The sequence below is a fragment of the Hemitrygon akajei genome, unplaced genomic scaffold (assembly GCF_048418815.1).
Source record: "Hemitrygon akajei unplaced genomic scaffold, sHemAka1.3 Scf000060, whole genome shotgun sequence".
NCBI lineage: Eukaryota > Metazoa > Chordata > Chondrichthyes > Myliobatiformes > Dasyatidae > Hemitrygon > Hemitrygon akajei.
Window position 1 is genome coordinate 4049142 of NW_027331946.1, and position 27326 is coordinate 4076467.

A 27326-nucleotide genomic window follows, 5' to 3' on the forward strand; every position below is an offset into this window, starting at 1 on the left:
CTACACCTGGAGTCTGATTTTGATGTTAAATCTGTCTTTATTAGAATCTACTTGTAATATGCAACTTAAACAAGATAAGATGGTAAAGTATGAAAGTTCAGTTCAACTACAGAATAGGCGATAAGAGAGAGAGAGATTTGTAATCCAGGGTAAATAGCGAGAGAAGGCAAATATGTAGAATTCCTCAGGTTCCATGGTTGTAAAATGAAAGAACAGTCGCTGTAGATTTTATCCGTCATCATTCCAAATCCACATACTGATTATCACCAAAAGTGACTTGTCACAAGGGGTATCGTCTTCAAGTGAACTACCACACCACAGCCAGGCAAGGGTTAACACATAAGTGGTCTCCACAGGATATCCCAAATCAGATCCACTCCTATGGATCAAACAATGTGACAACCACACATTCGATGTACATGAATCGATAATTAACCCACCATTGAGGGCATAGGAAACTTCTAAACAGTGACCCTTGGTCACTAGTTCTCTGGTTTCGATCCTTCCATTTTTCCTCCTTCGTCTCCAACTGACTCTGAGTGTCTGTGTCCTCAGTTAAAACTAAACAAGCTGCGAGCGATGTAAACAAGCTGCAAGTCAGACTGATTCACCTTCTTAATCTCTGTCTCTCTCTCTTAAAATGACAGTCCACAGCAAAGGAAACCCAGGGATTCATAACAACGGCCAGTCCCCACTGTGAACTGACTGGTGTGCTAGTAGTTGTGATGACTGAGTGAATCCTATCCCATAGTCTAAGCAGGTGAACGGCTTTTCCCCAGTGTGAACTCGCTGATGATTCTGTAGGTGGGATGACTGAGTGAATCCCTTCCCACAGACTGAGCAGGTGAATGGCTTCTCCCCAGTATGAACTCGCTGATGACTCAGTAATGTTTATTGACTCAGAGAATCCCTTCCCACAGACTGAGCAGGTGTATGGCTTCACCCCAGTATGAACTGACTGGTGTGCCAGTAGTTGGGATGACCGAGTGAAACTCTTCCCACAGTCTGAGCAGGTGATCGGCTTCTCCCCAGTGTGAACTTGCTGATGACTGTGTAGGTGGGATGAATCAGTGAATCTCTTCCCACAGACTGAGCAGGTGAACGGCTTCTCTCCAGTGTGAACTCGCTGATGTCTCTGTAGGTAGGATGATCGAGTGAAACTCTACCCGCAGTCTGAGCAGGTGAACGGCTTCTTCCCAGTGTGAACTCGCTGATTCTGTAGGTGGGATGACTGAGTGAATCCCCTCCCACAGAGTGAGCAGATTAACGGCTTCTCCCCAGTGTGAACTCGCTGATGTCTCTGTAGGTGGGATGACCGAGTGAATCTCTTCCCACAGACTGAGCAGGTGAACGGCTTCTCTCCAGTGTGAACTCGCTGATGTCTCTGTAGGTAGGATGACCGAGTGAAACTCTTCCCACAGTCTGAGCAGGTGAACGGCTTCTCCCCAGTGTGAACTCGCTGATGACTCTGTAGGCTGGATGAATGAGTGAATCCCTTCCCACAGTCTGAGCAGGTGAACGGCTTCTCCCCAGTGTGAACTCGCTGATGTACCAGTAGGGTGGATGACTGAGTGAATCCCTTCCCACAGACTGAGCAGGTGTATGGCTTCACCCCAGTATGAACTGACTGGTGTGCCAGTAGTTGGGATGACCGAGTGAAACTCTTCCCACAGTCTGAGCAGGTGATCGGCTTCTCCCCAGTGTGAACTTGCTGATGACTGTGTAGGTGGGATGAATCAGTGAATCTCTTCCCACAGACTGAGCAGGTGAACGGCTTCTCCCCAGTGTGAACTCTCTGATGTCTCTGTAGGGTGGATGACTCAGTGAATCCCTTCCCACAGAGTAAGCAGGTGAATGGTTTCTCCCCAGTGTGAAATCGCTGATGTCTCTGTAGGTAGGATGACAGTATGAATCCCTTCCCACATTCTGAGCAGGTGAACAACTTCTCCCCAGTGTGAAGTCTCTGATGTCTCTGCAGGTCAGATGACTGACTGAACCCCTTCCCACAGACTGAGCAGGTGAATGGCCTCTCCCCAGTGTGAACTCGCTGATGATTCTGTAGGTGGGATGAATGAGTGAATCTCTTCCCACAGACTGAACATGTGTATGGCCTCTCCCCAGTGTGAACTCGCTGATGACTCTGTAGGGTGGATGACTCAGTGAATCCCTTCCTACAGACTGAGCAGGTGAAGGGCCTCTCCCCAGTGTGAACTCGCTGATGTCTCAGTAGGTGGGATGACTGAGTGAATCCCTTCCCACAGAGTGAGCAGGTGAATGGCTTCTCCCCAGTATGAACTGACTGGTGTGCCAGTAGTCGGGATGACCGAGTGAAACTCTTCCCACAGTCTGAGCAGGTGAACGACTTCTCCCCAGTGTGAACTCGCTGATGACTCTGTAGGTGGGATGACTGAGTGAATCTCTTCCCACAGACTGAGCAGGTGAATGGCCTCTCCCCAGTGTGAACTCGCTGATGTACCAGTAGGTTGGATGATGCAGTGAATCCCTTCCCGCAGACTGTGCAGGTGAATGGCCGCCCCCTGGTGTGAACACGCTGGTGTGCCATTAGGTCAGATGACCGAGAGAATCCCTTCCCCGAAATTCAGCAGATGACCAGCCTCTGCCCAGTGTGATCTGACTGGTGTGTCCACAGGTGGGATGCCCGACAGAATCCTTTCTCACACACAGAACAGGTGAATGGCCTAGCGCAGTGTGAACTTGCTGACGTACCTTCAATTGTTATAACCGAGTGAATCCATTCCCACTGTCTGAGCAGGTGAAAGGCCTTTCTCCTCTGTAAGATGACGGGCTTGCTAGATGTTCAAATGACCAAGTGAATCCCTCCCCACAGTCTGAGCAGGAAGGATGGTCAATTGAATCCCTTGCTCCACTTCTTAAATATCTAGACAGAGACAACAAAACTGGCGTGTTGTGTTTGAGATTCCTGGAGACAAATTCCTTCTCGTTTTTAACCTGTAAAAGATTTACAAAATCTATCAATGGGTGTAGGACAACATTTCAAATGAGATCACTTGAGTTGCCAAGGTTTGATTTGGTATCACACTGTTACAGTGAGGTTAAACCCAAGTTGGAAGATAAATCATCTCCTGACTGGGCAGAGTGCTGGTATCTGGAATGACCATCAATTCCCATATGCGTTTCAAGTTCCAACTCCTTACAGTGCAGGGTTACAAGCTGCAGCTGGATGCACATCTTGTATGTGAGGGCATCAGGGACACTACAGGTCTCCCCATCTTCCCTCCAATACCCCCTCTAACTTGTAATAACCAGTGTGTACATAAATCTTGCACTGTGTATTTTTTTTACCCAGTGACAAGTTGTGCACAGTGAATTTTTATAGAGAGGTATTCATTTTAACAGCTGGCAAATCACTGTCGATAGGAACATTGATCTCCTCTGGGTTCGATCCAGTTCATCTGCATTCTCACACAACCTATGAAGCTGGCCTGTAATGGGTAATGAAGGATTTTCTCACCAAAGTTTTTACATATTGTCCATATGTGGTTTGCTTGCTAAGTTACGCTTTAAAAAGTCAGATTTCCAAATATCACTCCACTTCTTCCCACTTGCAAATTCTCCAGCAACTTTTGCAACACCAGAATACACACAAGTATCACCAGTTTCTGTATTCCCCTGAAGCCTCCCTCAATGACTGACAGTGGTGAACTCAGTGATGGCAATGCCAATGAATATGAAGGGAAGGGCAGTAGTCTGTCTCATTAGAGCCTGGCACATTTGGGATGTGAAAGCTGCTTGCTTCCCCTGGCAAAGGTGTTTGATATCATTAAGTACCCAGAGAAAATGGGACAAAACATGTTCTCATGGGTAGAAAAGTCCAGAACAAGAGGAGGTAGAACAAGCAACAGGCACAAAATGCTGGAGGAACTCAGCAGGCCAGGCAGCATCTATGGAAAAGAGTACTAATGCTGAATTCCTCCAGCATTTTGTGAGTGTTGCTTGGATTTCCAGCATCTGCAGATTTTCTGTTGTTAGTGATTGGAGATAGAACAAAGGTGATTTTCTCAACTGGTGATGTAAAAGATTTTGTTCTCTGAGTTCCTAATCCTTGCCTTTATTATAGCCGGAGCTCAGCTCTGTCTGAGAGATCCGTCGGTTCCCATTCACTCAGAAGCCGGAAGCTCCCTTGGGCCCGTGTATGGATCGTGGGGATGAGAGACATGGACAAGAGCAGGACTGTCCCGGGATTGTTGGCCATGGTGTCCGGATTTCACAGGAATTGTCCCAAAGTCAGTGTTTTAGATAAAAACATGGAGAATCGGTCTTACCTGCACCCGACATTTTCAAGGCCTTCTGTGTACTGCGCGCATGCGTGATACTCGGGGACGTCCTCAGCCTGATGTTGGTGTATTTCATCGGCGCTTCAGCGCCGGCAAAATTCTTAACGCATGGCCCTCTGGGTAATCACGGTGCTATTAACCATTTCTGCAAGCACCGGTTCAATGTCCATACCTCATTTTTTTTATAGTGTGTATAGAAAAAATCTGCAGCTGTTTTAACGTAGAAAGCGGCTCCCATAAACAATATACTCAATATCAACGTGTATCTAATGCCAAAGTAAAATGCGGTTATAAAACACAGGAGATTCTGCAGTTGCTGGGAATACAGAGACACACACACACAAAATGCTGGAGGAACTCTGCAATTCAGAGAGCAACTAAGCAGCGGAGTACACAGGCTAGGCATGCTGAAGGGGCTCTGTCTAAACGTTGTCTATTTATTCCTCTCCACATTTGCTGCCTGAAATTAACCACCATTATTTCGGTCAACCAGTTTCCAAATGTTTCTTTTCTCTCTTTTGTAGCCACATCCTGCTGGTCTGATTCCTCCTCCTCCTGGTAAACTCTAGACCCCATCTCTCTCTGGAGCCCCAAAGCCCTGACTCAGGCTGGCAACTCTTTGGTTTCTGACTTTGCACCATCGAAGTTTCACTCGCTAGTCTGCTGTCAGACTTTAGAGGTGCATTGTGTTACGAGACAGCAGGTTCGCTTACTGTGAGTGTCACTTTAAGTGCCTGAGTGAGGCGGGACTGTGACGTCAGAGACAGAGAGAGAGAACGTCAAAACCACAGTGAGCTCATTGTCTTATTCACCCTGGAAAAAATCATGCAGGTGTATAAGATGATGAGAGGCATTGGTCGTGTAGATAGCCAGAGGCTTTTTCCCTAGGGCTGAAACAGCTAACATGAGGGGGGGGTTTAAGCTGCTTGGAAGTAGGTACAGAGGAGATGTCAGAGCTAAGTTTTTTAAGCAAAGAGTGGAGTGTGTGTGGAATGCACTGCCAGCGACGGTGGTAGAGGCGGATACAATAGGGTCATTTAAGAGACTCTCAGATAGGTACATGGAGCTTAGGAAAATAGGTGGCTATGCGGCAGGGTAATTCTAAGCAGCTTCTAGAGTAAGATACATGGTCGGCACAGCAATGTGGGACAAAGCATCAGTAATGTGTTGTGCATTTATATGTTTCCATGAAATTCACGGGAAATCTCCTATCCCACGGAGTGGTGACTAGTTGCAACCTGTCATCTCAGGGAGGGTGAGAGAGGAACGGCAGGGATAGAGTTTGATATACTGATATGGAACAGAAACATGGGCAGGAATCAGATGGGCTGAGTGGCAATTCTAGTGTACATTGTGAGTGTGGTAGAGACAGTAAGTACCTGAGACACGGGATTTGATACTGAACTGATTTATCTTTCACAGATCCACAATATTAAATGCCAGTCTAGTTTAAGGCTAACATCAGCAGAACAGACTCCTCCAATGCTCAGTGACCAGGGTTCAGTCCTGGGTGCGATGAGCCGCCAGAAGAACTGCAGAATCTGACAGTAACAGTCCCTCATGAACCTGCAGATGCCTTCAGTCAACATGATGGCTAAACTTTTAACACACAGATGATTTGAACTTCCTCCCTGATATAGGAGCGCTCAGACTGAAGGTGTAGGGGAGAAGGGAAAAAAGAGATAATAAAGTTATTTGCACCGTTAGGGATAAACATAGAGGAAGAGGTGGAAAGTTTCTTGAATGCATCTATTTTAATGCTAGGAGCATTTTAAGAAAGGTGGATGAGCTTAGAGTATGGATTGATAACTGGAAATATGATGTTGTATCTATTAGTGAAACATGGTTGCAGGAGGGGTGTGATTGGCAACTAAATATTCCAATATTTTGTTGCTTCTGGTGTGACAGAATCAGAAGGGCAAGAGGGGGAGGTATTGCAATGCTTGTCCGAGAAAATACTACAGCGGTGCTTTGACAGGATAGATTACAGGGCTCATTTAGGGAGCCTATTTTGGTGGAATTGAGGAATGGGGAAGGTATAGTAACACTTATAGGGGTGTATTATAAACCACCTAATTGGGAGCGAGAATTGGAGGAGGAAATTTGTCAGGAGATAGCAGATATTTGTAGTAAGCACAAGGTTGTGATTGTGGGAGATTTTAATTTTCCACACATAGAAACATAGAAAATAGGTGCAGGAGTAGGCCATTAGGCCCTTCAAGCCTGCACCGCCATTCAGTATGATCATGCCTGATCATCCAACTCAGAACCTTGTACCCACTTTCTCTACATACCCCTGATCCCGTTAGCCACAAGGGCCATATCTAACTCCCTCTTAAATATAGCCAATGAACCGGCCTCAACTGTTTCCTGTGGCAGAGAATTCCACAGATTCACCACTCTGTGTGTGAAGAAGTTTTTCCTCATCTTGGTCCTAAAAGGCTTCCCCTTTATCCTTAAACTGTGACACCTCATTCTGGACTCCCCCAACATTGGAAACAATCTTCCTGCATCTAGCCTGTCCAATCCCTTTGGAATTTTATACGTTTCAATAAGATCCCCCCTCAATCTTCTAAATTCCAGCGAATATAAGCCTAGTCGATCCAGTCTTTCTTCATATGAAAATCCTGCCATTCCAGGAATCAATCTGTTGAACCTTCTTTGTAATCCCTCTATGGCAAGAATGTCTTTCCTCAGATTAGGGAACCAAAACTGCATCTGGCTGTGGCCTCACCAGGGCCTTGTACAACAGCAGTAGAACCTCCCTGCTCCTGTACTCAAATCCTCTTGCTATGAATGCCAACATACCATTTCCCTTTTTCACCGCCTGCTGTACCTGCATGCCCACTTTCAATGACTGGTGTACAATAACACCCAGGTCTCATTGCACCTCCCCTTTTCCTAATTGGCCATTCAGATAATAATCTGTTTTCCTGTTCTTGCAACCAAAGTGAATAACCTCACATTTATCCACATTAAGTTGCATCTGCGATGAATTTGCCTACTCACCTAACCTATCCAAGTCACCCTGCATCCTCTTAGCATCCTCAAAGCTAACACTGCCGCCCAGCTTCGTGTCATCCGCAAACTTGGAGATGCTGCATTTAATTCCCTCGTCTAAATCATTAATATATATTGTAAACAACTCGGGTCCCAGCACTGAGCCTTGCAGTACCCCACTTGTGACTGCCTGCCAATCTGAAAAGGACCCGTTTATTCCTACTCTTTGCTTCCTGTTTACCAACCAATTCTCTATCCACATCAATAACATACCGCCAATACTGTGTGCTTTAAATTTGCACACTAATCTCCTGTGTGGGACCTTGTCAAAAGACTTTTGAAAATCCAAATATACGACATCCACTTGTTCTCCCCTATCCATTCTACTAGTTACATCCTCAAAAAATTCTGTAAGATTCGCCAGACATGATTTTCCTTACAAAAATCCATGCTGACATTGTCCGATTATTTCACCTCTTTCCAAATGTGCTGTTATCACATTTTCACAACCAACTCTAGCATTTTCCCCACCACCGATGTCAGGCTAACCGGTCTATAATTTCCCGGTTTCTCTCTCCCTCATTTTTTAAAAAAGTGAGGTCACATTAGCCACCCTCCAATCCTCAGGAACTAATCCAGAATCTAAGGAGTTTTGAAAAATTATCGCTAATGCATCCACTATTTCGTGGGCTAATTTCTTAAGCACTCTGGGATGCAGACCATCTTGCCCTGGGGATTTATCTGCCTTTAATCCCTTCCATTTACCTAACACCACTTCCCTACTAACATGTATTTCCCTCAGTTCCTCCATCTCACTAGACCCTCGGTCCTCTACTATTTCCAGAAGATTATTTATGTCCTCCTTAGTGAAGACAGAACTGAAGTAGTTATTGAATTGGTCTGCCATGTCCTTGTTCCCTATGACCAATTCACCTGATTCTAACTGTAAGGGACCTACATTTGTCTTAACCAATCTTTTTCTTTTCACTTATCTATAAAAGCTTTTACAGTCAGTTTTTATGTTTCCTGCCAGCTTTCTCTCATAATCTTTTTTCCCTTTCCTAATTAATCCCATTGTCCTCCTCTGCTGGACTCTGAATTTCTCCCAGTCCTCAGGTGTGCCACTTTTTCTGGCTAATTTGTATGTTTCTTCTTTGGACTTGATACTATCCCTAGTTTCCCCTGTCAGTCATGGGTGCACTACCTTCCCTGGTTTATTCTTTTGCCAAACTGGATGAACACTTGTTGTAGTTCATCCTTGCAATCTTTAAATGCTTGCCATTGCATATGAATGTTGAGGAACCAACTAGAGAGCAGGCCATTCCACATTGGGTATTGAGCAAAGAGGAAGGGTTAGTTAGCAATCTTGTCGTGCGAGGCCCCTTGGGTAAGAGTGATCATAATATGGTGGAATTCTTCATTAAGATGGAGAGTGACGCAGTTAATTCAGAAACAAAGGTTCTGAACTTAAAGAAGGGTAGCTTTGAAGGTATGAGATATGAATTAGCTATGAGAATTGGCAAATGATACTTAAAGGGTTGACGGTGGATATGAAATTTTGCGACTTTCATTTTGCACCCCTCTGTCTCTCTGCACTTGTTCCCATCCCCGTGCCACATTAGTTTAAATCCTCCTGAACAGCAGTACCTGAATGCAAACCTAAGCCTGGGGAATCGGGACCAGACTATTGAGAGCGATTTCTGGCCTGCTACGGCACCTTCGCAGGAGAGCAAGACTTTAATGATGGGAATCTGTCCCCCCAGTTCAATGCCCTACTGCTCCAATGCTTACCAACTAAGTTAGCCAACATGATTAAAACAAATAATATGGACTGGCCTGACAATGACCGAAATCGAATGCGACGAGCTTTGACATATCATTAGGACCCAACTTTCGAATCTCGATCAACCCCGAAGGGAACTAATATTAAAGGTGAATATGCTCAGCGGGAAGAAGGACGCGAGCGGGCTATATCTGAGGAACAGAAATGGGATCAAAAACCAAGGGACAGGTGGGGACAACAACCCGTTTAGAAATTGACAAGAAGATGATTCCAACCATGAGTGCCAACCCTCAGGAAGAGCCCAATGTAATATTGCAAGTTGCTGGAAATCCAGTTCCATTTAGATTGATATTAGTTCAAAGATCAGAGTTCAAAGTAAATTAATTCTCAAAGTACATATATGTCAACATATTCTACTTAGAGATTTGTTTTGTTGCAGGCATTTACAGGAATATGACAAAATACAATAGAATTTATGAAAAGCCATATATAAACAAAATCTGGCAAACAACCAATGTGGTGTAACCCTCAGGCTCGGCCAACTGGTGTTCGTCCAACTTCTGGCCCCGCCAAACTGAGAAATCTCGTTTGTGTGGATGCTGCGTGATGTGTTGCCCGGTTACAAATCGGCACCGCAAAATATCAGGCAGTACACCATATGCAATGAAGTGACTGAAATTTATAAATGTTAATCTGGATAGAGGGCTCGTAAAGAAAATAAAAAGAAGAAGGGCCCATGTTAAGGAAAAAGTCAAAGTGCATGTTGGAGCTCACTGATATGGCCATTCGTCAACCATCGACCTCCTCCGAGCATAGCCAACCTTCGGACCTTCATTCCCAGTCCACTCCGTCCAGTGGTCTACCAGCTCTCTCCACATGTGTCTTCCTTCTCCCTCCTCTTACCAACCAAAGACAGCGAAAATCCCTCTTCCAGACCCCAAGAAAGAACAACATTCCTCTCGTTGGATAGTCCCCACATTCCTAAGCCCCGTTATCTCCAGTCATAACCCAAACATTGCTGCTACAGAGAAACCATTACGTTAGCAGTGAAACATTGCAGAGCGTTACAGTGGAAAAGAAGGCAAATAATAAAAAGGAAGTAAATAAGTAATACAGAAAATGGGAGCTGTAAACTCTTTGAAAGTGAGTCATTAGGGTGTGGAATCAGTTCAGATTTGAGGTGAGTGAAGTTATCCAAGCTGGTTCAGGAGCCTGATGGTTATAGGGTAATAACTGTTCCTGAACCTGGTGGTGAGGAACCTAAGGCTCTTATAGCTCCTGCCCTATGGAAGTAGTGAGAAGAGAGTGTGGCCTGGATGGTCAGACATTACGGGTCACGGAACCTGTTCCCATTCTGTATGGTTCCATGTTGTAAAAGAGGTCACACATGACGGAATCTGATCATTAAGAAAGGTGATGAGTGGAACCAGATGATGGAGGGATGGTGGGCAGATGGAACATAGGGTAAGGGAATAGGAGACCCAGTGGGTAAAATGTCTGGGCAATACGCTGAAAGAACTAGGCAGGGGAACAAAACTGGTAATGGTGGCTTGGGGATAGGAGAGGGGTGCAGTGTTGTGTTGGGAGAATGCAGATGGGCCAAAGACTGGGACCTCACAGCATCTCAGAAAAGATTCAGTATGGCTGAGCCTGTACCTCTTTTGTATGAGACAAATCTTGCCCCTCTCATTACAGCTCTGTAGATCCTTTCCTTTTAAGTAGCCCTGCTATGGCTGAGTCTGCCTCCACTTCTCCACCAGCAACACAGTCCAGACCATTACCTTTCTGCTACTGAGAACATTTCTACTTCAAGATCTTCATGATGTAAGTGCCTCTCTTAGATTCCGCTTTCCATCAACTCCCAATATTCCAAGAAGATCAACTCCTCCACCCAGTCCTCAGAACTGAAGCCCGATAAAGGCAATGGGAACATACTTGTCGGCCGGATCTGAGGAAAGTTTATAAGGTAAGGAGGAGTCACAGCAAGTGAGCTTCCAGCCAGAAACACATTAACCAATCCACTACAGCCTGCCCTAAAATCGGATTAGCTTTATTTGTCACACGTACATCGAAAGATGCAAACACACGGTGAAATACATCGTTTGTGTCAACAGCTAGCACAGTCTGAGGGTTGTGCTGGATCCCACATTGGGGATCCTGGCCTTATAAATACAGGCATACAGTTCTAAGGTTAGGCAGATAGTTTGGCAAGGATTAGCTTGTCACAATGTACATTGAAACATACTGTTCAGTAAAACAACGACCAACGCAGGTCCGTGAATTTTGCTGGGGACAGCCCACAAGTGTCACCGTGCCTCCAGTGCCAACATAACATGTCCACAACTTAGCAATTCCAACCCCTTTGTCTTTCAAGACTGGACCACCAGGAGGAAATCCATGTGGTCACATTGAGAACATCCAGACAGTGGCAGGAGGGGACCCGGGTTGCTGGTGCTGAAAAGCTTTATGCTAACCACTACGTAATCATACCACCAGCACAGTATCTGCTGGCCTTACCAATAATGCCCGTTTTAAAAATGCAAGTCTCCAGAAGTAAAGGAGCAAGAGGAGAGCAATGGTTAGCGAACACTCATAAAAACAATTATGGTGACATGGTAGTAACCAAGCATCAAGCATTGGTAAGATTATGTTTTGGTCTTGTTATGTTACATTTTAGAAACAGTTTCCCTCTGCCATCAGATTTCTAAGTGGTCTATGAACACTACCTCACTATTCCTCTTTATCATTGTTTGTTTATGTTTATGATTGATATGAGGGCAACCACACTCGATCAGGAAATAGTATCAGAAAAGGGATTCCAGCTATCAGACGTTATAATCACTCTGTCAGGGTTCGAAGGCACGGAGCGTACTTATTCACGTACCCAGCCACTGCAGGCGGAATTCCAGGGGAGCCAGTGTGAGGTTTCATTTACAGTCACCACCAGACGGGGGTGTAATCTAGCAGGGAGAGACTTGCTCTGTCTGTTAGAAATCGAGATTCTTTGCACAGAGAATGCTGTCACCCTTGACAGGTGAACACCCCACAGCTTCTCCAGTTTCCGACCCCCAAGTGGAGGGCATTTAATTTGGGCTCCACTCCTTCTGCCAGCAGCCGACCCTCATGTGACTCTGTGCTTTGACCCTACGGGGTGCACCGCTGAGGAAAGCCAATATTATGCACCCCTTGAGGGACAGAAGTTCCCAGTCACAGTGATTAGAGAGGTTAAAGGAAGAAACGGTATTGCATTACTGGCCGAATTTCCGGATTTCCTTTGGTGACAGACAGAACTGGTAGTTCCCCATACCACCATTAGGGTTTGCACTAGGTTCAAGCCAAAGAGCACAGGGTTCCTGGCCTACACCCTAACGAAACAAGCCTCCAGCACCGATGGAGACTGGCAACACTTGGCCGCGGGTCTAGCCCAATACAGGAAGGAGTCTGAGGTGAAGACGGGATATCTGGTAAGACAACCTTTTAATAGAGTCCAATCCCAAGATGCTGTACCCCATCTCTGTGTAATTTCAGGCCAGGAAGTCTGTCGCACCAACTGTCTCCGTCTGGATCACCATGAACGAAGGACAGACTCTCCCATCCATTTAGCAATATCCCATCAATCCCAAGGCAACGTTTTATGAGGATGGAAGCTCCTTTGTGGATCCAGCAGGAAAACAATGTTCTGACTATGCGATAGTGATGGACAGTGAAGTAAATGAGCAGGTCTCTTTTGAAGCAGCTGTCTCCGCCCAGAAGGCTGAGCTGTTTGCTCTGACTCATCCCTGTATCCCAGCAACAGACTAAAGTGGGAACGTTTACACAGACTCCCGTTATACATTTGGAATTGTATATGACTACAAGGCTCTCTGGGAACATGGGGATTCCTGACTTCCTCTGGCCACCCCGTTAGTAATGCCACCTTTGTAAACAACTTACTCACCGCTCTACAGCTACCTCGAGTTTTGTTCTTCTCAGGGGGACGCCTCTGAGCAGGAGTGAAAACTGTGGTCCCAGATGGGGTGCCAGAAAGACCCCAACATAGGTTTTTGGATCACCCAGTGGGACAGGTTTGGGTTCCTACACAGTTTTTACCAATATTGGTTGATTAGATACATAATTGTACACACCTGGGAAAGGAGGGAATGGTTGGTAACCTGTACCCTGCACACTGGGTACGACTCCCTTGCCAGGTGGACCTTTTTGTGTCTACAAGTTGATTTTATTGAATTACCTAGAGTACATTGCTATAGATGCTGCTTAGATATTATAGATGTGTTTAGTAGATGGGTTGAAGCTGTTCCAACTACCAATAATACTGTTATGACTGTTGTGAAGGTATTATTACGGGAAATACTTCCCGGGTACGGCCTGGCAGAGATGCTGAGCTCTGACAATGACCCACACTTCGTGATGAAGGTAAACAAAGGCATACGTAATGAACTAGCTATCCAGCAACAATTCCACTGTGTACACCACCCATGGGCCGCTGGCACAGTGGAGAGAGCCAATGGCACTCTGAAGAGTAAATTGGCCAAACTAACAGTGGAGACTGGACTCACTTGGTTGAAGGTCCTTCTGTTACCCAGTTCCACATGAGGGTTACCCCAGGGAAAACAGGGCTGTCACCAGCTGAAATAATTTATGGATGGCCCATGAAAACACCCTGGGGACTAAGACCTTGTGTACCATTGCTCCCAGAAAGTCTACCAGCAAAATTGGATATTCATACCTGAGGGGCAGACATGGGGAAATATATATGCCAACTAACCAAAATTTTCCAAGTATACATTCACAGGTATGACAGGCTTACAAGGAAGAGATCTACTCCGCACAATGGAACCTGGGATTTTTTTTCTTGATGAAGAACTGGGATTAAGGGAATCTTGGACCTCGGTGGAGAGGACCATATCAGGTGTTACCGACCACTCCCACGGCTGTGAAACTGAAGGGGCAATCTCGGTGGATACATCATTAGGCGCCAAACAGGTTACTGAAGGAACTGTGCAGAAGGTCTCTCTCGGACTAATGGGAATGTATTGGTTGTTAGTGGTGTTCATGTTTATGTCTTTGAGAGGGCTCACCCCAGCATCCGGGGGCCCCCATGTTAACACATTTCCGTCTTTCTGTCATACCTATGCCAAACAGGTAGAACTAGGGGCCTGCTGGGTTTGTGCTGAAATTCCACAGCATGGTAAAACTATGGTTCCAATGTCAGTAATCCTGCTCAACCAGAGTGAGGAACTCTCAGCCTGGGCTTTCTCAAATAACATCCGGGGAAGTGAGATGAGGACCTGTGGTCCAGACAGAGATGACTGTGGCTGTCAGTGTTTTGAGGGATGGTGTCTCAGGCCCCCATCCAACTGAACTTCCTATACTGGGAAACATGCATCCTGGCCATACTTGCAGGTGCCCAGCAGCCGAGAGGAACAACTGAGACTGATTGATTTTGGATGATTACTTTTCTCTCCTATGGAGTAGCCAGAATTCACGAGAGATAATCAATTTGGATACAGCACTTGAGGAGCTGGCCACAATACTGCAGGGGCCCTGACAGAAACACAGGCCCAAGTAACAGAAATATCCACTGAAATGATTGCAATCTGGCAAACAGTCATACATAATCGTACAGCTTTAGAGTTTATCCCAGCTGAGAAAGAGGGAACCTGTGCTGTTATTGACACAGAATGCTGCACCTATATCCCTGATGAATCTACTAACATTACACCCCTCTCCGAGCACACTGCAAAGGAGATTGACAGCATCAAGAAAGTAGGGCAGGATTTACACGGGTTCACTGAAGGGTCGAAATGGTGATCTTTGAAGGCCTGTTTGGTAATATGTGGGACATGATACTGCATTATGTCCTAATAGTTGTACATATCTTTGTTACAATTACTGTTGTACACTGTCATTACCCACTGATAAGTCAATGCTGTCGTCAGTTGCTTTCTCTGTAAAAAGTTACTGCGTTGTTGATAATGTAATGATCAAATGGAGGGAAGGATAAAGTCTGTAAAATGGTTAACACTTCGTTAAACAATAGCAGCCTGTTTTTCTGAAAGAAACTGCTGATGATCAACCGATGTGCTGAGCCATGTTTCTTCTTGCGGGTAGCTAGCTAGAGTTTCAAGATGCTTATCTCCTTGCACATTCACATGTAGAGATAGGACAGCTTCAGTCTGTTCTGTGTGTGTAAACCATTTGTAAACTATTTCGTAGTTTGTCTTTAGGGGCTCCAGCCTGTCATGTAGTAAATATCTTTGGCTCCAGCCTGTCTTGTGTGGGGGTATCTGGATGGATATATCTGTGGTGTAAGGGGAATTGTTAGTCAGTTAGTGGATTGGGTGGGAACAGTCACAGACTGTTCCTGTTTGAGGGACTAACTAAGTAAGCCCCGGGTGCTTGGAATAAAGAGTTTGTACCGTACGGTCTCTGAGTGACTTTATCCGGATTCGACTTCCACAGAATAGGAGTGGTTTTAAAGGGCTGTGCTGCTGGAAGCTCATTACCAGACCTGGAGTGATTGCAACTGGGTCTGACAGAGGCATAACTGGTTCTTCTGGGCACATTCAGTCTCACTCCAACTATTTCCCACCTTCCCTTATACAGGTATGTAATGTCTAAAGGAGCAGTGTTTGAGTAAATGAGACTCAACAAACTTTCTCCTGACTGAATCAATGGAATCTCCGAGTCTCTTGAGGCAGAGCTGTTCTCTCCAGTTAAAGCTCTCAGTCCTCAGGCTGGTTCACTTGTTGCTGTTCCCTCATCTTCAGCCGTGGTTTGCTTCTAGTTGGGGTTTTTCTTTTTTATAAACCTCTCACCGCAGGTCTAACTTTAACCAGGGAGACAATGAAACACAATAACAATAAAAAGGAGAACCAAACATTTCTGGTTAATGTTACTAAAAACAAAATGTTGAAGGCTGATATAATGATCTCAGTAAACATTTTTTTATTGTCACTATTGTCAATATGGGATAAGGAGGAGCCATCATTCAGTCAGGAACAGAATTAGGTGATTTGGTCCATCTGGTCTGCCCCACCATTTAACCACAGCTGATTTTCATTCCAACACCATATTCCTGCCTTCCTCCTGTAACCCTGAGCTACTCAGCAATCAGGAATATGTTAATCTCTGTCATAAATATACCCAAATGGCAGCTTCATCCAACCTCTGTGGCAACAAATTCCACAGATCAGACATCTTCTGGCCAAATTTTTTTCTCCACTCAGTTTTAAAGGGAAGCTTCTTTATTCTGAGACCATGCTGTCAGATCACAGTCTAATGGAAACATTCTCTCCATGTCCACTGTATCCAGGCTTTTCAGCATTTGGTAGGTTTACTTAACCAAACATCCCCCACCACCCCCACCATCCCTCTGAACTCCATTGAGCACAGGTCCAAAACAATCAAATGCTCCTCATACATAATGCCGAACATTCCTGAGATTATTCTTGTAAATCTTGTTCACAGCAACTGTACTGAACACATTTCTACGAATAACAAACTAATTGGCACCAGGGTAATTTGCAAGGAAAGGTTGTGGTTACTTTATTGTTCAACTGTCACAGAGTGAGCCATTTCCACTTCCACATTAAAACCGGTACATTTCAGGAAACATAAACCAATCCAGAGTGAATGTAATCAAAAGAAATTGGAATTACCAAACTGCTCAGCATGTAAGGAACAGCTGTGGGGAGAGGAACAATCTTTACAATTCAGGTTAATAACATTTTGTCAGGATGACTTCAAAAATTTTCAGTTTTTAGTGCAGATCTCCAGCAACTTGAGATTCTGCCCGATTTCCACCACTTTATCCAGATTTGACTTCCACAAAATGCGAGTGACTTTAAAGGGCTGGGCTGCTGGAAGCACATTACCAGACCTGGTGTGATTGCAACTGTGTCTGACAGAGGCATAAATGATTCTTCTGGGCACATTCAGTCTCACCAACTATTTCCCACCTTCTATTGTACAGGTATGTAATGTATAAAGGACCAGTGTTTGAGTAAATGAGACTCACCAAACTTCCTCCTCACTGACTCACTGGGAACTCCAAGTCAGCTGATTCAGAGTTGTTCTCTCCAGTTGATGCTCTCAGTCCTCGGGCCAGTTCACTTGTTGCTATTCCCACATCTTTAGCCATGGTTTGCTTCTAGTTGGGGTTTTTCTTCCAATAAACCTCTCACCGCAGGTCTAACATTAACCAGAGAGATAATGAAGCACATTAACAATGAAAAGGAGAACCAAACATTTCTGCTTAATGTTACTAAGAACAAAACTCACTGAAATTTAAACGTTGAAGCCAAATATAATCATCTCAGTGAACAATCTTTTATTGCCCCTCACACATCACAAAACAATATGGGATAAGAAGGAGCCATCATTCTGTCATGGTAATACATAAGACACAGGAACAGGATTAGGTGATTTGATCCATCTGGGCTATAAACGTGCAGGAGCAATGTGTGGTTAAGTGCCATGCTCAAGGATACAACGCACTGCCTGGCCTGAGGCTCAAACTCATGACCTTCAGATTGCTTAACCACTCGGCCACATGCACATCACAGAAACCACTCTCCCCCCTAGACTTCCCAGTCCCTCGGTAAAGCAGGCAGTGAAATCAAAGATCCCCACAACCTGGGACGTTCTCCTTTCTCACGCACCCCAGTCCGGTAGAAGACACAACAGCCAGAAAGCTCAAGGACAAATGTGAGCAGCCTCAGGAAATGAGGCGAGTTGGGGGAAGTTAACAGGACTCAGTGACCAACGTCAGATCCCCCAACACAACATAGAGGAAGCATCCTGACCCATCCGGGGACTCTGAGCACACACCACGTCATCTTGCATCACAAAGTGAAGGGCAGGGCAGATCAACAGTAAACAGCCTCACGTGACCTGTTGGTGGGTCTCCCATTTCAACTCTGCGGAAATAGACTGCCTGGGCTCCAGGTTTCAATGCAGATTAAGTGAAGTCTACAGATTTTTGACCAGCCCGGATAATCGGAAAATAAATGAGTAATTGGTCCTCAGTTTGGGGCTCACGGCCCACATCGGATCTCCCAGCTTGGGATCGGTCTCAATACTCACCGATGGGAACGCAATATCTTCTGCCCACAGACAGTGATCCCGACCCCGGGCTCCCCCACCCAGGAGGTGAGGACCCTTCCCTCGATCCCACAGATGATGCACTTCAGCACTGAGCGGAAAAGAAAACACCGCCCGGCCGGAGACAGTGAACATGCGCGAAGTGAGTGTCACATCATCCGGAGGGCAGGGCCTCGGAAACAGATGCACAGATGCTGCCCATCTGCTGTTAAATGGGAGGGGCAAACGAGATCACGTGACCAGTGGGGTCTCCCACCCCAGGCAGAGTTTTCCAGCTACCCACCATTCCGTGTAAAGAAACAAACTTACTGCTTACATCTCCTCTCACCTTAAATATATTAGACATTTCAACCCCCAGGAAAAATAGCTTGTCTGTCCACTCAGAATCAGAATCAGGTTTATTATCACCGGTGTGTGTCATGAAATTTGAAAACTGTGCAGCAGCAGTTCAATGCAATACATATTATAGAAGGAAAAAAAACAAAATAAAATAATAAAAATAAACAACTAAATCATTTACAGTATATCTAGGACCCTTACTCTTTGTGATTTTAATAAATGACCTGGATGAGGAAGTGGAGGGATGGGTTAGCAAGTTTGCTGATGACACAAAGGTTGGGGGAGTTGTGGATAGTGTGGAGGGCTGTCAGAGGTTTCAGTGGGACATTGATAGGATGCAAAAATGGGCTGAAAAGTGGCAGATGGAGTTCAAACAAGATAAGTGTGAAGTGGTTCATTTTGTTAGGTCAAACATGATGGCAGAATATAACATTAATGGTAAGACTCTTGGCAGTGTGGAGGATCAGAGGGATCCTGGGGTCCCACTCCATAGGACACTCAAAGTTGCTACGCAGGTTGACTCTGTGGTTAAGAAGGCATATGATACATTGATCTTCATCAATCGTGGGATTGAATTTAGTAGCCGAGAGGTAATGTTGCAGCTATATGTGACGCTGGTCACACCCCACTGTGCTCAATTCTGGTTGCCTCACTACACGAAGCATGTGGAAACCATAGAAATGGTGCAGAGGATATTTACACAGATTGGGGAGCATGCCTTATTAGAAGAGTTTGAGTGAACTCGGCCTTTTCTACTTGCAGCAACGGAGGATGAGAGGTGACCTGACAGAGGTGTATAAGATGATGAGAGGCACTGATCGTGTGGATAGTCAGAGACTTTTTCCCAGGTCTGAAATGGTTATGAAAAGACAGCACAGGTTTAAGGTGCTGGGGAGTAGTTGCAGAGGAAATGTTATGGAAAAGTTTTTTTACTCAGGGAGTGGTTGGTGAGTGTGTGGAATTGGCTACCAGCAAGGTGGTGGAGGTGGGTAGAATATGGTCTTTTGGATAGGTACCTGGAGATACTGGAGAAAAATAAAGAAATACTAGCTTAGAAAAATAGAGTGCTATGGGTAACCATGGTAATTCCTAAGGTAGGGACATGTCGGCACAACTTTGTGGGCTGAAGGGCTTGTATTGTGCTGTAGGTTTTCTATGTTTCTGTGACTAAATTAAAAATCGTGCAACAAACAGAAATACTACATATTTTAAATGTGAGGTAATGTTCAAGGGTTCAATATCCACTTAGCAATCGGATGGCAGAGGGGAAGAAACTGTTCCTGAATCACTGAGTGTGAGCCTTCAGACTTCTGTACCTCCTTACCCGCTGGTAACATTGAGAAAACCACATGCCCTGGGTGCTGGAGGTCCTTGATAATGGACGCTGCCTTTCTGAGACATGGCTTCTAATCCTCTGGTAATCTTATAAACGTCTATCCAGTCTCACCCCAGCTGGCACGGCTCCGGAGAAAACAACATAATTTTGTCCAACCTTCCGTTAAAGCTCAGGCCCTCTAATCCAGGCAATATCCTGGTAAACCTTTTCTGCGCCCACTCCAAAGCCCCGATATCCTTCCGAGAATGGGAGCGACCAGAACTGTATGAAACACTCCAGATGTGGTTTAACGAGTTTTATAAAGCTGCAACACAACTTCCCGACTTTTGAAATCAATGCTTCAACTGATAAAGACAACCATGTCATTTGCCTTCTTAACCACCCGATCAATCTGAGCAGTCTCTTTCAGGGAGCGATAAACTTGGAGTCTAAGATCCCTCTGATTATCAACACTGTTCAGGGTTTTGCATTTAACAGTGTACTGTCTCATACAATCGACCTACCGAGCTGCCAAGATGATCATCACTAATCAAATCTCACTGAGATTTCTCAGGTCCTGTTGAATTTATTACCAAGTGCACAAGTACATTCAGATAACACACGGAACACAGATTATACAATTCTCTGTCAGTAACAAGATAGAAACATGTTTTACTTCATCCTTCTAATAGGACCAGAACAACAGGGGCTGAGCGGCGGCTCATCTCAGACGGTTCGGTGTGAAGGTCTCACAACCCGGACCGACCCCGGCAGATTCTGTGAAGGAAGCGAGGCGAGGCCGCCAGTTCGGGAAAGTTCATCCCCTCCCCCTTCAGGTTTCACCGATCACCTTGTGTTTCTCTCTCCCCTCCCCACCCCCACCTTTTATTCTCCGGTCCTGCCGAAGGATTTCGGCCGGTAATGTCGACTGTATTCTTCCCCTAGATGCTGCCCGGACTGCTGAGTTCCTCCAGCATTTTGTGCGCGTTGCTCGCATTTCCAGCATCTGCAGATTTTCTCTTGTTTGAGTTCGGGAAAGTTAACTCACCACTCAACATCAGACCTCCCCGCTCGGAACCGGCTTCAATACTCACCGAAGGGAAATTGTTGGTGTTGCCCCGCAGAGAATAATCCGTCTCCGGCTCCCCGTCCAAGGGGGCGAGGACCCCCTCCCGATTCCGAACCCGAACCCGAACCCGGATCCACCGCTGACCCACTTACACAAAGAACGAAAAAAACATCACTGCCCGGCTCGGGCCTGTGAGCATGCGCAATGTGCTTCTTTTGCGTCACAGGTGGTGGGCGGGGCCACGGAAACAAACCCGCAAATGCTGCCGATCTGCGGTAAAACATGATCACGTTTCGCTGGAGGGTCTCCCATGTGACCGGTGACTGTTCCTCGCCCTTCACATACTGCCCTACCCACCGCCGCATTTCCCACATTATTTCATTATTTCCCTATATCATTTCCATACGTATTTAGATTTTCCTTCCATATCTTCCCTGATCCCTTTCCCTCCAGCCCCAGGTCACAGAGTTCTCAGAGTTATAGTTTTGATTCACTTCCCATCCCGACACACAATTCAGACCCACACAGAAAATGAGCAGGTTTCTTTTAAATCAGTCAACACACACAACATGCTGGTGGAACGCAGCAGGTCCGGCAGCATCTATAGGGAGAAGCACTGTCGACGCTTCGGGCCGAGACCTTTCGTCAGTCCTGAACCGTTCCGAAACGTGGACAGCGCTTCTCCCTATAGATGCTGCCTAACCTGCTGCGTTCCACCGGCATTTTGTGTGTGTTGTTTGAATTTCCAGCATCTGCAAATTTCCTCGTGTTTGTCATTTAAATCAGTCTATGTCTATAAACACTCATTTCTATTCACATTCCTCTGGCCTCATTGGACAGGAACACTGAAGCATTAAGTGAGAAACAGCAGGAGGAGGTCATTCGGCCCCTTTAACCATCAGCAAGATGGAGGCTACTCTCCCATCTCAGCCACATGCTTCTACCGATCCTCATTTTCTCAATCCCTTCGGTCTCCACAAATCTGCCAGCCTCTGTTTTATGTGAGGACGATCACCGAGTCATCACCGCCCTCTGTGGTGTGGATTTACAGACATTCACCACCCTCGGCGTGGAGACATTTTCCCTCATCTCAGTCCCGACATTTTCACTGCCATCATATTTGACCTACTAAAATGAACCACTTCACACTTACCTGTGCTGAACTCCATCTGCCACTTCTCAGCCCTGTTCTGCATTCTATCAATGTCCCGCTGTAAACTCTGACAGCCATCCACACTATCCACAAAACATCCAACCTTTGTGTCATCAGCAAACTTACCAACCCATCCCTCCACTTCCTCATCCAGGTCATTTATAAAAAACACAAAGAGTAAGGGTCCCAGAGCAGATCCCTGAGGCACACCACTGGTCACTGGCCTCCATGCAGAATATGACCCATCTACAACCACTCTTTGCCTTCAGTGGGCAAGCCAGTTCTGGATCCACAAAGCAATGTCCCCTTGGATCCCATGCCTCCTTACTTTCTCAATAAGCCTTACATGGGTTACCTTATCAATTGCCTTGCTGAAATCCATATACACTACATCTACTGTTCTTTCTTCATCAATGTGCTTAGTCACATCATCAAAAAATTCAATCGGGCTCGTAAGGCACGACCTGTCCTTCACAAAGTCATGCTGACTATTACTAATCACATTATACCTCTCCAAATGTTCATATCCATAGCGACTTATCCAAATTGATGCTTTCCAAAAGCTGCAGCACATCCTCTTTCTCAATATCTACATGCTCAAGCTTTTCAGTCTGCTGCAAGTCATCAGTACAACCACTAAGATCCTTTTCCATAGTGAATACTGAAGTAACGTATACATTAAGTCCCTCTGCTATTTCCTCCGGTTCAATACACACTTTCCCACTGTCACACTTGATATTTCAGGGTGAAAGGTGAAATATTTTTGGGGAATCTGAAGGGGGATTCTTCACTCAGAGGTTGGTGAGAGTGTGGAATGAGCTGCCAGTGGAAGTGGTGGATGTGGGTTCGAGTTAGACACTAAAGAGAAATTTGGGTAAGGACATGGATGGGAAGTGTATGCAGGTAGTTGGCAGCAAAAACAAAAACGGGTCCGTATTGACTAGAAGGGCCGAAAAGCCTGTTCCAGTGCTGCTGGGCTCTGTGACTCTAATAATATTCTGATTTGTAATTTCCACAGTCATGTGCTTTGCTGCTAATTACCAAGCCCAGTAATTTACAGAATGGGTGCAGAGGCTGCCCAGTGACTGTTCCTGTGATCAAAATCACTGGGACATTTCATCACTGAGCAGATAATGTCTTCTCCATTCTCTTTCACTCAGTCCATCACTCAACACCTTCCATGTTTACAGGAAATCACAGAACTCACAGAGAAGGAAACCGTATCAAATAACACTCTTTTTTGTTACTTCCAGTTAAGGGCTTATTTAAGAGAAAAATTAGGTTAAACAATGTTATTGCCGAAATCTAATAAAATAGAAACTTTAATTCAAAAAGGAAAAACTAAAAAAATTATTTATTGTATGTATAGATTGATTCAAAAACAGGCAATTAAACAAGGAATCCATAAGTCAAGACAAAAATGGGAAATTGACTTGAATATTAAAATTGATGAATCAACTTGGTCAAGACTATGTCTTGATAGTATGACAAATACAATAAATGTCCGGTTAAGATTAGTGCAATATAATTCTTTACATCAATTATATATTACACCACAAAAAATTAATAAATTAAACCCAAATTTATCTGATTAGTGTTTCCGATGTAACCAAGAAATTGGTACTTTTTTACATTCTACTTGGTCTTGTTCTAAAATTCAACGTTTTTGGACAAATTTAAGAGTTTTATTGGAAGAAATTATTGGAACACAACTTCCACATAATCCAATATTATTTTTATTAGGCGATATTGAAGGGATAAAATGGAAACCCAAATTGAATAAATATCAGAAAGAATTTATAAAAATTGCACTGGCAGTAGCCAAAAAGGCTATTCCATTTACTTGGAAATCGGATGCATGCTTAAGTATAGATCGTTGGAAGAATGAAATTTCCAGCTGTATTACAGTTGAAAAAATGACTTATAATCTAAGAGATAAGTATGAAACATTTTTGAATATTTGGCGCCCTTAGTTACAAAAGGCAGGATTAAATATATAGGTGCACTGAAGATAAAATAATTGGTTATTTGGGGAAATAAATAAATATATATACTAAAGATATTACGAACTCCATGGAGCATGTGGGGATCTTCCGATATCCAGGCACTCTTTCGTTCTTTCTTTCTTCCTTTCTTTCTTTCTTTCTTTCTTTCTTTCTTTCTTTCTTTCTTTCTTTCTTTCTTTCTTTCTTTCTTTCTTTTTCTATAGGGATGTTAGGGGGGAGGGGCTGCGGGGAGGGGGAAGGGTATTTTTTTTTCTTCTTTCTGTAATTATCTGAAAACTCAATAAAAATGTTTTTTAAAAAAACAGTTATTTTGGCACTAACCTTCGTCAGTTTCCTTCGCCTGCTACCTTGCCTGTAACCTCGACTGCGTCCTTGCCTGTATCGCCGTCAAGTTCAACCGCCGGAGTGAGACTGGAGTCTCGCCATGCCAAGATATGCAGCTATCTATTGCTGAGTTTGGATCTGTCTCTTTGTGTCCCTGTGTTTAGTGTCCATCAAGGAAAGAGTCCCGGCCTTAGGAGGGTCCTGACTCTGTGTAGAACCCCGGCTCTCAGCCCTGTTCCCAAGGAGGGGCACCGACTCTGTGACCCTGTACTCCAACACCAAGGCTCTGTGTTCCAAGATCAAGTCAGGGCGCCGTGTTCCAGCCCCGTCCAGATCTGAGCTTCGTGTCCTCATCCAGTTCTGGTGCCTCACTGAGCCCAGGAGTACCTCGCCCAGCCTGGTGCTGGAGATTCCTCGCCCAGCCCTAGCCACGTCCCAGATCCTGGTCTAGTCCAAGCCACGTCCCTGTGTTCCCAGTGTTATCTTGTGTCTAGTCTGTTCCTAGTCCCGAATCCTCGACTGCATCCGGGTTCCGAGCTCGAATCAAGACCCATGTTCCGGGTCACTGTCCAGTCTCTGTCTCGGAGTCCTAGTCTAGACATCTAGTTCCAAGTTCCTCATCCAGGTCCCGCTTTCATAGTCTGTGTCCTAGCCCAGGCTCGGTCTGCTTGTCTCGTCCAGGGCCTGTGTCCATGTCCAGCGTCCTTTCCTCCTGACTTCCGTTGCATTCTGGATAATCTTAGTCCTGCTCCCAGTACTTCAGTGTCTGTGTCTTGCATTTGGGTCCGCTACCAGAGACCCCCGCCCCCCCGGTTGCAACATACATAAACCAGCCCGTGACGATCCTAACTGTGATTTCCTCAATATAACGAACATTACCGAGAATCTGGAATCTGCAGCGTTTGCGATTACAGTGCGACTGACTTGTTAAGTGATCTTGTTATGAGGGTGGAGGTAGAGATGGAATGAGGCTGAGGAATAGGAGGCGTGTGAAGTGGAGAGAGGTGTTGACAAAGTTGTGTGTGGAAAGTGGAGAGCGGGTAGCTGCAGATGAAAGTGAGTGTGTGGAGAGATGGTGGGGAAAAGAGAGGAGAAGAAAGAGAGACATCAAGACATGGGAGTAGAATGAGGCCATCTGGCCTATCGAGTCTGCTCCGCTATTTAATCATGACTAAACCTTTTCCCCTCCTCCTTAATCCCAGTTCCCGCTCTTCTCCCCGTAATGTTCATTGTCATGTATAATCAAGGACATATCAATCTCTGCCTTAAATATACCCAATGATCTGGCCACCACCGCTGCATGTAGCAACGAATTCCACACATTCAACATACTTTGGCTAGGGAAATGTTTCCGGATCTGTTTTGAAAGGGCGCCCCTCTATCCTGAGGCTGTGCTCTCATGTCCTAGACTGTCCCACGATGGAAAACATCCTTTCCACACCCACTCTGTCCGGGCCTTTCGAAAGGGTTCAATGATATTCCTCTCATCCTTCTGAATTCCAGCGAGTACAGACCCAGAGCCATGTAACGCTCCTCGTGTGACAACCCTTTCATTCCTGGAATCATCCTTGTGATCCTCCTCTGGACCCTCTCCAATGGCAGCAGATCTTTTCTAAGATGACGGGCTCGAAGCTGTTCAAAATACTCAAGGTGAGGCCTCACCAGTGCCTTATAAGGCTTCAGCATCTGATCCTTGCTCTTTTATGCTAGACCTCTTGAAATGAATACTAACATGGCATTTGCCTTCCTCACCACCGACTGAGCCTGCAAGATAACCTTCATGGTGTTCTGCACAAGGATTCCCATCTCCCCCTGCATCTTAGATTCCTGGAATTTCTCATAGTTTAAAAAATAGTCCGCACATTTGTTTCTGCTACCAAATTGCATGACCCTGCATTTTCCCAACATTGTACTACATTTGCCACTTTCTTCCCCATTCTCCTAAACTAAATCATTCTTCATCCTACCTGTTTCCTGAACACTAGTGCCCCTCCACCAACCTTCGCGTCATCTGAAAACTTGGCAACAAAACAATCTATTTCATCATCTAAATCATTTATATAAAGTATAAAAAGAAGCGGTCCCTTCACTGACCCCTGTGGAACTAGTGACTGGCAAACAACCAGAAAAGGGTCCTTTTTATTTTAACTCCCTGCGTCCTGCCAATCAGCCAATGTTCTAACCATTTTAGTGAATTTCCTGTAATACTATGGGCTCTTCACTTGGTAAGCAGTTCATGTGTGTGCACCTGGTCAAAGGGCTTCTGGGGTTCCAAATGTACAGCATCCAATTCATCACCTTTATCTAATCTACTTGTAATCTCCTTCGAGAATTCCGAAAGAGTCGTCAGGCAGGATTTTCCCTGAAGGAAACCATGCTGACTTTGTATTATCTTGTCCTCTGTCACCAGATACTGCATCACCTCACTCTTAACAATTGATTCTAACATCTTCCCAACTGAGGTCAGGCTAACTGGTCTATAGTTGCCCTTCTGCTGCCTTCCTCCTTTCTTAAAGAGTGGAGTGGCATCTGTAATTTTCCAGTCCTCCGACACCATGCTGGAGTCTAATGATTATGGCAAGATAATTTCTAACGCCAGCAGAATCTCTAACGCTACCTCTTTCAGCACCACAGGGTGCAGTTCTTCTGGTCACGGTGACTTGTGTACCTTTAGGTCTTTCAGTATTTTGAGCACCTTCTCTCTTGTAATAGTAACTGCACCCACTTCTCTTCCTTCACACACCACAACATGAGGCGTGTTGTTAGTGTCTTCCACAGTGAAGAATGATGCAAAATACTCAATTAGTTTCATCAGCCATCTCATTGTACCCGGTTATTATTTCTCCTGCCTCGTTTTCTAGCGGTCCTTGATCCACTCCAATTTTTCTTTTATTTTTTAATATACACTTGGGGAAA

At 45.1% G+C, this 27326-nt stretch overlaps 1 protein-coding gene and 1 pseudogene across 1 annotated transcript in view; one reads left to right on the plus strand and one right to left on the minus strand.

Moving 5' to 3' along the window:
* LOC140721717 (uncharacterized) overlaps positions 1–27326 on the plus strand; it is a 75693-nt gene that overhangs the window by 24768 nt on the left and 23599 nt on the right. The gene's annotated exons all lie outside the window — the stretch shown is intronic.
* Positions 18–21113, minus strand: LOC140721716 (uncharacterized; annotated as a pseudogene).